Source organism: Dendronephthya gigantea, unplaced genomic scaffold (assembly GCF_004324835.1).
Source record: "Dendronephthya gigantea isolate DGI-Jeju-01 unplaced genomic scaffold, DenGig_1.0 000757F, whole genome shotgun sequence".
Lineage (NCBI taxonomy): Eukaryota > Metazoa > Cnidaria > Anthozoa > Malacalcyonacea > Nephtheidae > Dendronephthya > Dendronephthya gigantea.
The window spans coordinates 10,386-24,662 of NW_021163767.1; the positions used below are offsets into that span (position 1 = coordinate 10,386).

The 14,277-nt window shown below is 36.6% G+C and overlaps 1 long non-coding RNA gene across 1 annotated transcript; it reads left to right on the plus strand.

Moving 5' to 3' along the window:
* The first annotated feature begins 12,806 nt into the window (after positions 1–12,806).
* On the plus strand, positions 12,807–13,245 carry LOC114544381. Its single transcript, XR_003690409.1, has 3 exons — positions 12,807–12,846; positions 13,047–13,122; positions 13,205–13,245. It is a non-coding gene; the product is annotated as an uncharacterized LOC114544381 (long non-coding RNA).
* The last annotated feature ends 1,032 nt before the right edge of the window (positions 13,246–14,277 follow it).

The window sequence follows — 14,277 nt, forward strand, 5'->3', positions numbered from 1 at the left end:
TGACCTTATTCCATAATAAACCAAGTGTTGAACTGAGTATACTTGTCACAATTAAAGTCGTATCGCGTTTCTTATTAACTGTACCCAAAAATTAAGGCTTTATTAAAAGCATCTGCTAAAAGGTGAGGAGGCAAAACATCATTTAGAACCGAAGCTTCTTGAAGCGATACCCTTTGTACGAAGTTCATAATGAAAAACGGTTATGGTAGGATTCGAACCATCGATTTACCACTTCTGAGACCATTGTCCTCGCCACTAGACTGCAAGATCTTGTGCTGGATGGCCATGGTTATTTAGTTTACTTTATCCTTTTACGAAGTTCACAATAAAAAAAGTTTTGGCAGGATTCCAAATATCGATTTAAAACTTTGGAGAAAATTGTCTTGGCCACTAGACCACAAGTTCTTCGGGGAACGGCTATGTTTATTTGATCTACTTTATCGTTTTCACGAAGATCATAATGAAAAAACGGTTATGGTAGGATTCGAACCATCGATATAACACATGGGAGACCATCGTCTTCGCCACTAGACCAAAAGGTCTTGTGCTGGATGCCCATGGTTACTTAGTTTACTTCATTCTTTTCATGAAGTTCATAATAAAAAATGGTTTTGGCAGGATTCGAAACATCGATTTACTACTTAGGAGACAGTTGTCTTAGCCACTAGTCTGCAAGGTCTTGTGCTGAACGGCCATGGTTATTTAGTTTACTTTATTCTTTTCACGAAGTTCATAATGAAAAAAGGTCATGGCAGGATTTGAACCATCGATTTAACACTTGGGAGACAATTGCATTAGCTACTAGACTACAAGATCTTATGGGGAATGGCCATGGTTATTTAATTACTGTATTTCTTTTGACGAAGTTTATAATGAAAATCGGTTATGGTAGGATTCGAACCATCGATTTACCGCTTGGGAGACAATTGTCTTCTCCAATCGACTACAAGTTCTTGTGCTGAACGGCCATGTTTATTTAATTTACTTTATCCTTTTCACAGATTTATAATGAAACACGGTTATGGTAGGATTCGAGCAATCGATTTGCCACTTGGAGACCATTTCAGTTTGACAACCTTCAATCCAGCTGCTTTTGTAGCATTCTAGTAAAATTTTGTATGTTCCTTCACAGGCAGCTAGTGATCTAGAATAAAAATAACCAATGATTCAATATTTTGTCCACCACCACCCAAGGTGTGTGTACATAGCTTTTTTTTGTAAACAACTCTAATATGTCTTTCCCTGAACAAGTAAAGTTGTCGGGTTTAAATAGAAATAAACACACTTACAATGATTTCACAACTTCTTCTTCTTCTCGTTCCCGTTTGCTTCTATCCGATTCGTTAAACAAGTTTTTAAAGAAATTCTCTAAAGCTGATAACGTGATGTTATCATTGAATCACCATCTTTTGGTGTATGGAAATGAATATTGTGTTTTCGTACTGCTTAATTCACGACCAATATGTCGGTTGGTCGGCAGCTCTATATATTTTTTATGATATTTATCTCATCTAACGAGTTTCGTACATCTCGACCAAATAATATGGCATTTAAGAGTACTAATTGCACGGATTTGGATGGATTGGCTGCGGATGGCATAACCTTGAGTATTTGTGGAGATATTGCTTTTCGATGTCGGGTCAACATACAACGAGTTGGTTTTGAATCTAAATACAAAGTCTCATTTGCGATTGCTAAAGAAACGAAACATGGATTTGTTAGTCTAGTCCTGTGTACGAAGCCTTCAAGCAGGATCTAACAATGTGTGTGGATGTTTCGTCTAATCCTGGTCCTCAATCTTTTGATAATAATCAGTCGGATGAGATGTATCAACATCGAAAGCAGTTACGTTTGATGAACACGTTTCGACCCGCTAATAATCCTGAGGAGCTTAGTTCAATGCTTGGGCAGTTGAATCTACAGAAAGGTTGGTTGTTTTATATGACCTATAGGAATATTTGCTATAATACCTACTTCGCAAACACCACCGCCACACTATACAATCACTATCATCCTGCAAATCATCAGGAAGCTATCCCTGTTAGAATCACGGACCGTGTCCCAAAGCCTGTAAATATATATGGCAGAAATTATATTAAGAGAATCAATCTCATCAATATTCCTTTATCAGGCATTGCCAACACTCCTGATACAGCTGTTACTCAGCTTTGTTCTTTTGGTCTTCTCAACTGCCGTCTATTCGGAACAAAGCGAATTTAGTCAAAGACTATGTGGTTGAGAATGAATTTGATATATTTGCGATTACAGAAACCTGGCTTCACCCTGACAAATTTCATCATATATCTTTTGGGAATTTCACCCCGAAGGGCTACTCCTTTAACAATATCTCGAGACAACAAGGTAGAGGGGGAGGCATTGGTATACTATACAACAACACTTTAAAAGTCAGCTGGACTCGGCGAAAATGTTCTCACACATTAAGTCTTTCGAAGTGATGGGTATGCAAATCAATGTGTCATCTAAAATTCTAAATATAATCGTATTATATCGACCTCCATGTAGACGATAAGTCGGAATTAACAAAAAAAATTCTCAATCTTGTTGATTCTTTTAATTTGGAACAACGTGTACAAACAACCAACACACTTTGCTGGTCACACGTTAGACCTTATCTTGTCTCGCCATGAGGAAAATATTGTTCAATCTATTGACGTTCATGATCCATCTATATCTGACCATTACACGGTTACATATGAACTCAATTTTAAAAACCATTGTTTCAGAGAAGGGTCGTGGAGTCACGTAAAATTAAAGCAATCAATATGGACTCGTTCCTTAATGAAATTAGGCTATCTCCGATTAACACTTGGAACACGGCTGATATAAGTGCGAAAGTCAACCAATACAACTCGGAGCTGCCCAAAATTCTGGATCATCATGTACCACTTATTTCCAGAGAGATAATTATTCGTCCAGCTGCACCTTGGTACACTGAACAAATTAAAAACGAAAAACGTATCAGAAGGAAACTCGAGCGGGTATGGCGTAAGTCAAGACAATCCTGTGATCGTCTAAAATACAGTCAGCAATGTCGCCGTGTCAGTGAGCTATTATAGGAAAGTCGTACTCGTTATTATTCTGAAATTGTTAGAGATAATGGGAGTGACCAAAAGAAATTATTTAAAACCGTTGGAAAGTTACTACATTATACCCTGATTCTCAATATTCTGTGTGCCAATCTGATGAGAATCTAGCTAACAATTTTATGACTTTCTTTGAGGACAAAATTAATAAAATATATGAAATCTAACGGAATCCACTTAGCTAAATAAAATGTCGTTGTTTGCAGCTAAATGAAATGTCGTTGTTTGCAGTAATCCTCAGTTATTCTCCTGGTTTCTCATCGTTCCCAGTCTCTTCATCCTTACTGCGAAAACTGGTTTGAAAATATTAAAGATTTGGTGGAGAAATACTTCAAGTGTGTGGTCTTCTTTTTTCTTTATATTTTGTTATGTAAAAATGTAATATTTTGGTATGTTGATTTTTGTTTAAGTTCGTGATGTATTTCTATGTAGCCTCAGTCTTATCCTAATGGGAATTTTTTTTTAGATGTGAAGAGAGGACGGCCAACCGAATTAAAGCTCTAAATGTGCTTTGTAACATATTAGGAACGTTATCTCCACTATATGAGGTATAAAATTTTAGTACTTTGAATAAATTTTAGTCCATTTTTCTAGACATTAGCGATATTATGAATCTTTTTCTAGTTTTATAACTCCTTGTTTTTTACAGGAAGAAATACTTGAGAATTCAGTGTTGCCACATTTAGACCACATTGTCAAAGATCGGGATATTTCTGTGCGGATCCGAGCTGTCCAGCTTCTGGTCGATGTTATTGAATCCTCTGATTCACCGAAAGTTTGCGATGTTTTGCATATAATCGAGAAGGTACTCAATACAATCATTTTCAGACGGTTTCATTTCTCCATTCCAATTTCCCTCTTCATTCGTGATGAGCTGATACTGTACTTCAATAGAAAACTCTTTCTTATCAGTGAAAGCTTCCTGACCTGAACCTAACTATATATCCGCAAATTGGATCGTTTTACACGGGGGTCGTGAATGCAAACGCATCAGTGAAGTAAAAGGATATATATTTCATTTATCAATTCCAGATTGCCACTGTCCAGTTGATCCTCTCAAGCGATACGTTAAGCCGTCATGTAAAGAACATGTAAGGTAATTATAGAGACTGCAAGGTATATGTAGGAACATCTAGAGACATAAAATTACATCTAATCACTGTAATTTGTCTTTGTTGCTGCAGCCTCAGGATGAAACAGCGTAGAAAGACATCAAGGAGGCTGTATTAGGATTAGTACGCTTGTTCAAGGTAATGAAGGACATGCAGAGATTGTCCACACATATTCGTTCGTTTTGATGAAGTTATTTTCGTGAACAAAAATAAGTGTAATTTAATGCCACACTTGCTTCTCTTTCAGTAATTTCATTCTATTTTTGCAGATGAAATTGTTTCGTAAACCTCAAGAACGAGCCGAACGAATATTCAATATATTAGTGTACCACATAAAAACTCATTATGACAATGGCTATCGGACGTATAGTGCATCGGAAATACGGCTTTCGGTAAGGCAAATTCAATTTTATTTCTCGGAATTTTTGTATGATGTCTCACATTGTGTTTTCTTAAAGATTCTTCAATGTTTCCTCAGTCTGCGAGCTGACAACGTCTAGGCCTTGTGCAAGACAAAAGTAGAAAAGTTTAATTCACTTCGTATTTTGTTTGTTCTGAAAGAAAAGGTTGGTTAATGACGATAGTGCCACGTATGTCAGGTATTCTGCTTCCAAAATCTTTTTCTTGTTTGCGTAATACATTCTCATTTTTGTTTTAGTTCTGCAGAAGATAAGACAAACGGGATTGTTTCACTGCCTTACAGCGAGGCGATGAATGTTATTCTTGTGTGCTTACAACAGGTAAACTTTTCTATCATAATATATCATCTGGCATTAAGTTTCGATTGAAGTTCAAATTTCTTCATTTTCTAGGAATTGGAATGGGAGGTGTTGGATGTTGTTCTGAGGAACTTTCCAGAGGCACTGCAAGATAAAAACTTGATACTTTCTGGAAAGCAATATTTACGTTCAATATCTACAGTCTTCTCTAAAATGGGAAGAGAAGTGAAGTTGTGTACTTTCACACCAAAATCATGAACTAAAAATTTTACTTTGCATTCAGGTTTCAAATTACGATTTTCTTCCTGGATTATTTCGTGTTCCTAATGATATGCGCCGACCTCATTTGTACGCTAGAATTTTTCCAGCACGGTTCTTATCAATCAGTTTTTTGCATATATCATAATATCTTACCATAAATATACCAAAACCATACCATATCATAACCATACCATATCATATCATATAATCATATCATAATCATATCATATAATCATATCATATAATCATATCATATAATCATATCATATAATCATATCATACCATAACTAACCATAACTAAATCATACCATACGATAACCATATCTTACCATAATAATATCACACCATACCATACCATAACGAAATCATACCATACCATAACCATGCATATCATACCATAATTATATCACACCATACCATAACCAATTTTATCATAATTATATCATACCATACTAATGATTTAATTGGATATTTTATTGTAACACGTGCAGGTAATAACGGAGCTGTGTACGTACCACATTTTTATTGGTCAAGATAAACAGGTAAGAATCTGCGGGACTTTATTTTCAGCGGTTGTCTGTTCTTGCTTAAACGTTGTTGTATATTTCGTCTAGTGTTGTCTAATGCGTACTTGGTTGCTCATTTCGCGACGTTAAGCGTATCTTGTCTCACCATATGTATGTTAGAAATGCCTTCAGTTATGGCAAGGTATGGCTACTTAAAATAGTCTGGAATTTGAGACGTTTTTTATGTCCATTAGCACTTTGTAAGAATGAAGTTGATTTAAGTAGTTGCAGCGTTTTAGAAGTTTATTTCTTTGGAGATATTTGAAATCGTGCCTTGATAATGTGCTCAGTGAATTTACAGAAACGTTTTTCAATAAACTCCAGCCTAAACGTAACGTCTCTTGTGATGCGAGATACTCCTTCACAAATATATGATTTTTTAAGTAATAATTACTAAATTTTCTGTCCTTAGACTGCTCCCACAATATCTGGAAAAGTTTACTAAACTTTCGCCAACGACTCAAGTTGCCATACCACTGCTAGAATTTCCCTCTGGTATGTTTCTTGAAGTTACGTAAATTATGAAATCTGTTACAAAATATCAATGTACCCCCTAAAGAGAGCTAGGTTGTGTAAACACACAATCGTATTCGGCGAAAAGTTGGTAGCATTCTTTTAAATCGTTTAAATCGCATTGTAACAGCTTTGTGCTTTGTACAAAAACTTCACAGCGATCCAGTTGAAACAAGTCTTTGGAATATGTTTGCCTTACACAGAATCATCGAAGTTGGCTCAACGCGATAACATCTGAAACTTTTTATTATTGGTTTTGTCAAAATGATTAAAATATAAACGAACTGATATGTTTCACCTTAGATACTCTCAATACACTGTAGCTCTTGCTGATAATGTCATTCCATCCTGGTTTGTCAACTGTCCGCTATTGTTAAGAAAACAATTCGTGCCATTTATTACGAAAGTAAGTCCACATGTCATTCTATTGCCACGGGGATTGCTTGCTGAATTTTCAATAGATATATTTGCAAGAGCGACCAAGTTTTAATATTCTTCTAGTGAAAGCTCTTAGGAACGTATTTGTCATTTCCAGGCTTCTTCAACTGATAGCAAAACTCGTGCAGATGATTCTAGCCAGGTGCCAAACACAAAATTCGATACCAAAGCATCTGACCTTCTTACCCGCGATTTAAAGGCCACTGGTACCATATGCTCAGTACAGAAATCTTGTGACTCAAACATCTTGTGACGACCAGCGGTGGGAAAGACTGAGATTTATGAAAGTTTAATTCCAAAACAACTCTTTGGTAAGCCCATTTATTTTCTCAGTCAAATTGTGCTCTGAATGTTTTCGCCCACAACTTGTCAACGATGGGTCAAACCTGTTCAATGTTTCGGTTGGGCATTCCGTTGGCGGAATGTCAAATTGATATTGTTGTATTTAAGATGATTTGTCGGCCGAACTCATTAAAGAAGGAGCCAGACAACGCCTTGAAACTACAACAGAACTTCTTAGCAAGAGCACAGACAGCGTACATTGATTGTAGATCTTGTCAAAGATCGCCTCGCATCGTGTAGAGAAGATGAGGAAACTAATATTGAAGATACCCGGGATGATGTTGAAATGAAGAAAACCGAACTCAAGGAGTCAGGTTTGTAATGTTAAAACAGATCGGCCATTGTTCGCGCATTTACGAAATGAACAAATTATCTGCCTGCATTTTAGACAGCGCAGAACAAAAGATGCTGCTTACAGAACACGGCAGATCTTCACCCTCGTCGATTTTATTACAAGATTCCGGTCAAAAGTTGAATCTTGGTTCGGCATTTGTTCAACAAACTCGATATTTGAGTCGTAGGCCGAGATATGGACCAAGCGCTTTTATGGTAAGAATTTCTCTTCAAACTCGCTTTGCATGAAATTTATTTCGTGCAAGAACAAAAACGACCCCAACGAAGAGACGGTACTGTACGCTTTTTCATAGATGATTGAGCGAAAATAATTGTCAAAATTTTCCTGTTGAAAATCTCGCACTGCTATGATTGCCGTAAATACGAACCCTCATTTCATTCTCCTCCTGACGTATGGGATCTTATATAACACACAAACAATTACACTTCTCGTCAGGTATTCCTATTATTCAGTCCAATACATCACATACAGCAAAAGAAGAATTGTTTTTTTAAGATGATATATTTTTCATGGTTATCGTTGGGGTCCATTGTATAACGTTGTTGACGAAGAAGTAGAAAGCAGTCATTTAAAATTCCTCGCTGCGTCTCCAGGTGAAATATTTCTCTTTTTATTTCACTTTAAATTTTTGAAATATCTCCAAAAGCTTATATTGTCTTATTACTGGTTCCTTGCAGGAAATTTAACCGAAGATGTGTAGAGATTTAACTGCAATATTTCCTACAGCGGTCTACTTCATGCAGTCATCCAAGACGTAAGTTGACAATTTCTTATTTTGTACTTTTCTGCAGACAAAATCCTGTGTAGAGAATATTATTGCATTTTTACTGAGTTTTAATGTTCCGTCAAAATCTGGATTAAGGCTGTTTTCCACTCACGTGTTTTTCATACGCACGTTAGTTTTCTGCATATTTTAGTATGCATTAGTTGACCTAGATTTACAACAATAATCGTTATAAAGGAAGCGAGAATAATTTAAATTGGCAGATTGAAGCTTATTATAATCATAACCATGTACGTACGGACTCGAGTTTACTTGATAGTCGATAGCGTCGACAGCAAATGACATTGAAACGTTTGTATGAAAATTTCGAAGTCCTGACAATATAATTAATATCCCGTAGGTTATTTCAAGCAAATATTTGACTAGCGACGTCGAACAAGGCCAGTTAACCGCGTCGTGGATCGTAAACTGACCTCAATACAGAAAGTGGGGACAAAAAGTCCCCACTTTAGCTAAAATACAAAACATTTTGTTCTAGGCCTCTCAGTTCCCGCCTCGCCGCGTATAAGGAACGTTAAGAGGCCTAGGGACTACGCTGCGGTAACTCTGGTTGCTGAGTTGACTGGGTCCGAATCCATGAAATGGTAGATTTGAAATTTTCTCGCCAGAAGTACGGCTGGAATATTAAGTCTTTTAAACTCCAATATATATTTCAAACGATTTTAAATATTTTGTAAGGACTTTTCCCGGAGAATAAAGAAAGACTTATCATTAATGCCATCACAATGCTCATTGCTCACGAAGGTATATCTTTGCCAATAAATATATTTAGTGTTCAACCCTAAAATATACATATTCTGACTGCTATTACCTTCACAGGTGTTCATTATATACATAAAATAGTTAAAATGTCTCGTCTATTTGCAGGAGACCAAAACAAAATATCAGATAAAGATCTCGAAGCACTGTTTCACGCTTTGAGACATTAGGTTGGATCCAAAGCAGGTTTCACAACGCTCACTAGGTGAGAAAAGTTTATCTTTAACCATAACACACGCTGTTTACTCAACCAGCTCACTTTCTCTAGACCGTGTTTCTGTTTTGTTTTTACAGCTTCTATGAGAAGGTTGGTGTGAAAACTGTGAAAGCTTTGAAGAGGAATAATGAAGCCGCGACTCACGCCGCTGTCGACATGCTGTGTGCTCTGATGCAGGTAAAGAGAGGGCTTTCCTTTAAGCGGCCAAAATGGTCAGACCGGTCATATTTAAATTTAAAATAGAGTATTTCGTTAAGAATATAGTTGCGAAATTTCCGAGCTAGACAGATGCAAGTAACGATATACTTGAACGCAGAGTTCTTGAAACACTCTAAAATACCAGTAATCTGTCTGTACCGAGATCGACAATAGGACCGGTCTGGCCGTTTTTTCCGTATAAAGGAAAGCGCCAACACTTTAACGATGAATTTCCTGGTAATATGTTGCTAAATCTGTCACTGTCATTAGTGTTACCCCTTTAACTTGCAATCCACATAAACTCAGCCAACTTTGAAATCTGAATGTTAACAGGAACCAATTTTATCGAAACCAATTCTGTTTTTTTATATAGCCAACGCACGATAACTATGACATTCGACAAGAACAGATAAACAAAAGCTCTTTGTTATCCTCTGAAAAATTTCTAAGCAGTTTGTTGGAAATTCTCACGATAAATGTGGTAAGATGTGCGGTGTTGGTTGCCTATAATCTATGATGAACCCTTGCATTTTATTTTTCCATCCCTCTTGTATGTATATAGCTTTGTTTTGGAAGAGAAATTCCCTTGCAAAACCCAGCAAGTGATTCGTAGCAACTGCCTTTCTAATTTGAACTACCTTTCTAACTAAACACAAGAAATAGATTAACCATGAAAACTTTTCTTCTATATTCGTTCTACTGGGGTTTTAGTTATAAGTAGATTGCTTGATTTTCTGACGTTTGCTCTGTGTCCTCCTTACAGGTTTGTTCTAGTTGCTTTGCAATATATTAAAAAAATACCGGAGTGAAGTTGGACATTCATGTTAAACTAATAGTAAGGTGTGATTGCTTCCAATATTTTGAATCAACTCATGTAGTCTGTTACAATAAATCGACTATTGCATATTCCTCTTAGTGAGACAACAGATGATGAACAGTTTGGGAAATTACTGGAGAAAGTTGCAAGTATGCTACAAAGAAATTTGAGGAGCTTTTCATTCAACTTGTCTTCTTGGTAGTTTATGGCTCTTTGACTGAGGTTGAGAGTTGATTAATAGCCTTTCTCTCTTTACCTTTTTGGTGAAGTTTACCACGTCCACTAGCTTGACCCATGCATAGGAGCAACTCATGAAGTCTGTTATTTGTTTGTCTAGAAATGGGTCATTGCATTTATCGATTGTTCCAGGTAGGTTTACGACAAAACTAAATAATAGTACCAATTTTACCATTTCTTCGCTTATGTATGTTTTACTATTGCCCCGCTAATGGTTCTTACCAATCGTGGTTTTGAATTCGTTCCTCAACAATTTCAGCATCCGTCGACAACAATTGTGAAAGGTGCTGGCATGGTTCTGAAGGCGATAATCGAGGTACGTTTTATTCATTCATTCATCCATTGAGAATTTTCTGCCTTTGACGAACGTCATTTATAACGCTCTGCATTTTTTTACCCGTGATGAATGTACATATTAGTTCAGTTGATATTTAAGAGGTTTTAAAAAGTCTTAATTTTGAGAGGTATTATACACACTTCAAATCAAGCCAGGAACAGATGACGGAAAATGAGTGAACTATAGATCCTCCGGCAGGAATCGAACCTACGCTTTTGCGATGCCGGTGCAATGCTCTTGTCACTGAGGACGTACAGTTGACTCATTTTTCCATCAACTGTTCCCTGCTTGAATTTGAAGTGCGTATAATACCACTCGAAATTAAGACCCTTTAAAACCTCAAGAATATTCCTGCATCGTGTGAAGTGCCTAAAATCATCTGTTAATATTTAGTTAGAACTTCACTTTAGGAAGCTGATGAAGAAACCGCGGCAAAAATACAAGTTCTGGCGCTTGCCGAGGGCGCTCTACCAAAACGCTTACGCATGGCCATGTTTACGCAAAGCACTGATAGACGTTCGCTATTGAACAGGTGCGAATTAGTGTGATTAATTAACAAATTGTTGCAGAGGTATAGCCTCTATTCCATCCACAGGACCTGAGTTGTATTTTAGCAACATTCTCAGATTCATCTTAAAACTTGTGATTTTATAATCCTCTATATACTAGCCATCTGTAAATAGTTCAATTGAGACTAACAAGCATACTCCATAAGTAATTTATAATCATTATTGTTGGCATAGCATCATCCAACAGCAATGGCATTACTTGCGAGAATAATGTTCGTATTAAAGTAGTTATAGTTTTTAATGTCTAAAATATACAAGAAAGTTTAAATGCGAGATTTCCTGTTCATAATTTTTGGTTCATAAACAATTATGTAATAAATTTGAATACGATTTTCACAGCCTGCTGGTTTGCTCTATTACCTTGAAAGCCCTGACGAAGTAAGAAATCTTTGAAAACTTTTTTGCGAGGGCCATTATTTACATAAACCCATTGAGGTGATTCTGACTAACCAATCGTATTCATGACTAAGTGGTATCAACTGCTTTGGTAACTAAACTCCATCATTCATCCTTAAACTGTGCCAACTGCCCACTGAGGAAATAATTAAATAGTAATTCATTCAGAAGTGTAAAACCTTTTTGTAAAGAAACAATTTTGTTGGAAAGTTTTTATCTTTCCTTCAGCCACCAGAGACTGAAGAAGATCGTTTATCAATTCGTGACAATGTAAAGCTTGCAGAAGTACGTTTTAAATCAACAATCGTGTTCCAAAATTTCATAATGCATGCTTGCATGTACGTATAAGCCTGTTATTTCACGCGTTATACTTGTGTCTTAGAGCTCTGGAAAAACGAGGGGAACGTTGAGGAATCAACTTGAAGGATATCTCTCGCATTGGAGGACAAAAATAGGATTCAAATCCAGGAAAGATGTGAGAATTTAAATCCAGTTTTTTTATTACAAGTAAGTGTTCATATTAAGAAAATGGGAAAATGTTCTAGTCGTTTGAAAGATGAAAAAGCAATGATATTTAAGCGGATCTTTTTTACAGATTCAGTCAAGATCTGACAGCGTACAACCTGATTTGGATATACAAGGTGAGTCTCGAAGTTAAGGTTAGTTTCCGTTGAAAATATAGGATATGGAAATGTATGGAGGATTTCCTGTCGCTATGAGTATAACAAGACAAATTCAATAGTCCTGACCTCTTTCTCTAAACTGTTCTCGTAAAAGAGTATGAAACAATTTCTTATGTTTTCAATGTGACAGACGCGAGAGGAACTTCTGGGGCACTCGAATCTGATTTGCACGCATTTGCAATGGAAAAAGATCTGAGTGGAAACTACATTGTCTTTTGGAATCACCTTTAGTTTGAAGTCCTGTATGAATGTTTAGCTGATGAGCTGAAATAGGTTAGTGATAAGCCTAACTGCTCTAGCTTTTTAACAGTTCTTCATAAAGCGTCCCCCCTTATTCCTCGATAGGAATCAAACTCAGTAACGTATCTCTGCTATCAGGTGACTATTATTTGAGAGTCTTGTTGGAACAAAACGACGAGGAGACGCCGATAACAAATGTGTGAGTCCACGACATTTATCTGTCAGGGTTTGCAAATATTCAAACTACTTTCCATGTGCTTTTCTGTCTGGCTTCCCCCTATTCTCTATATTGCTGCACAGTTCACGTAATGTTATTTGTCCTGCAGAATGTAGTAGAGAAGTATAGAATCATGGATGAAACCATTCAAGATTCGATCGACTTTTCTATTTTGTTTTCAGGCTCGAGTTGTCTAACGATCTGTATCACTGATTCCTATTGACAACTAAACCAACTATGAAAGCAATGTGCCTTCAGGTGAGGATGTCGTTTAGCGGGAATGTAGCCATGTGTAGCCTTCGAAGAATGAATTAAACAAATTGGAATATTTCATTCACAGGCGATGACTAAAGTTTATGGAAAATATCACGAAGAGATTGGAGCTTTTAATGACACCAAGCTAAGGATCATCTGTTATTGATCCAGTGTTACTGCAGGAGCCTGAACTAAACTAACTTTATTCATACTGTTTCGTATTTTTAGCATTTACATGAAAATGGCATCACTAACAGGGATTGGAAGGTAAGCACGCCCTAATTTATTTATCAATACTGTCTTTATATCCTAAACTTTAACGACCATAATTTAACTTTTTCTTCTTTAGCCAGAAAATGTTTTATTGTGTTCCTCGTATGATGAAACGTTTATAAAGGTTTGTGTCGGTTGTGTATTGAACTTGTGTTTAAATTGCCCTTTAAATTGTCTTTGAAGAAACCATTCGATGTGACCATTGCCAGCAAATCCTGCAAGTCACTATAATCTCAATTCCGAGTTTTGTCCGTGATTTCGTTTTACGAAAGCAGAGCGCATTCTGCAAACGTTTTAGGTTCAGTTATTTCTCATTGTTACAGATCTCAATGATAACAATTAATTTTTTAGATCAGAATTCCTATATGGAAACACTCTGTGGTACACCAATTTACCTCGCTACCAAAATGTTAATCCCGTAGCCTGAAGAACGATCCTACAAGAAATCGTGTGACTGCTGGAGCCTGGGAGTTATACTATATGTTTGGTATGCCATATACTTCAGTTTACTCAAATTCACGTAGTGAACACGATTTGTAATGAAGCTGGAGGTAGCTTAACCTCATTTCAAAATTGGAGTACGTCAATGAAAAGTTAACGTCTTTTAGACTTTCCGGATCTTCTTTATTTTCAAAGCAGGCAAATAACCCATTGGAGAAACAAGTCAAAGAAGGGTCGTATAAATTTCCGAACAACCTCTGGAAGAATGTTAGCAGTGAAGCTAAGGATCTTATAACAAAACTGCTTACTGTTGGTCACAGAAAATGCATCACGGTTTCAGAAGCTCTGGAACATCCTTGGATGAAGGTGATGATGAAATTACTAACCGCCTTATAAAACCCCGCATCTAAGATTTTTCAAAATCGGCTGACCTTTTTCGTCTGA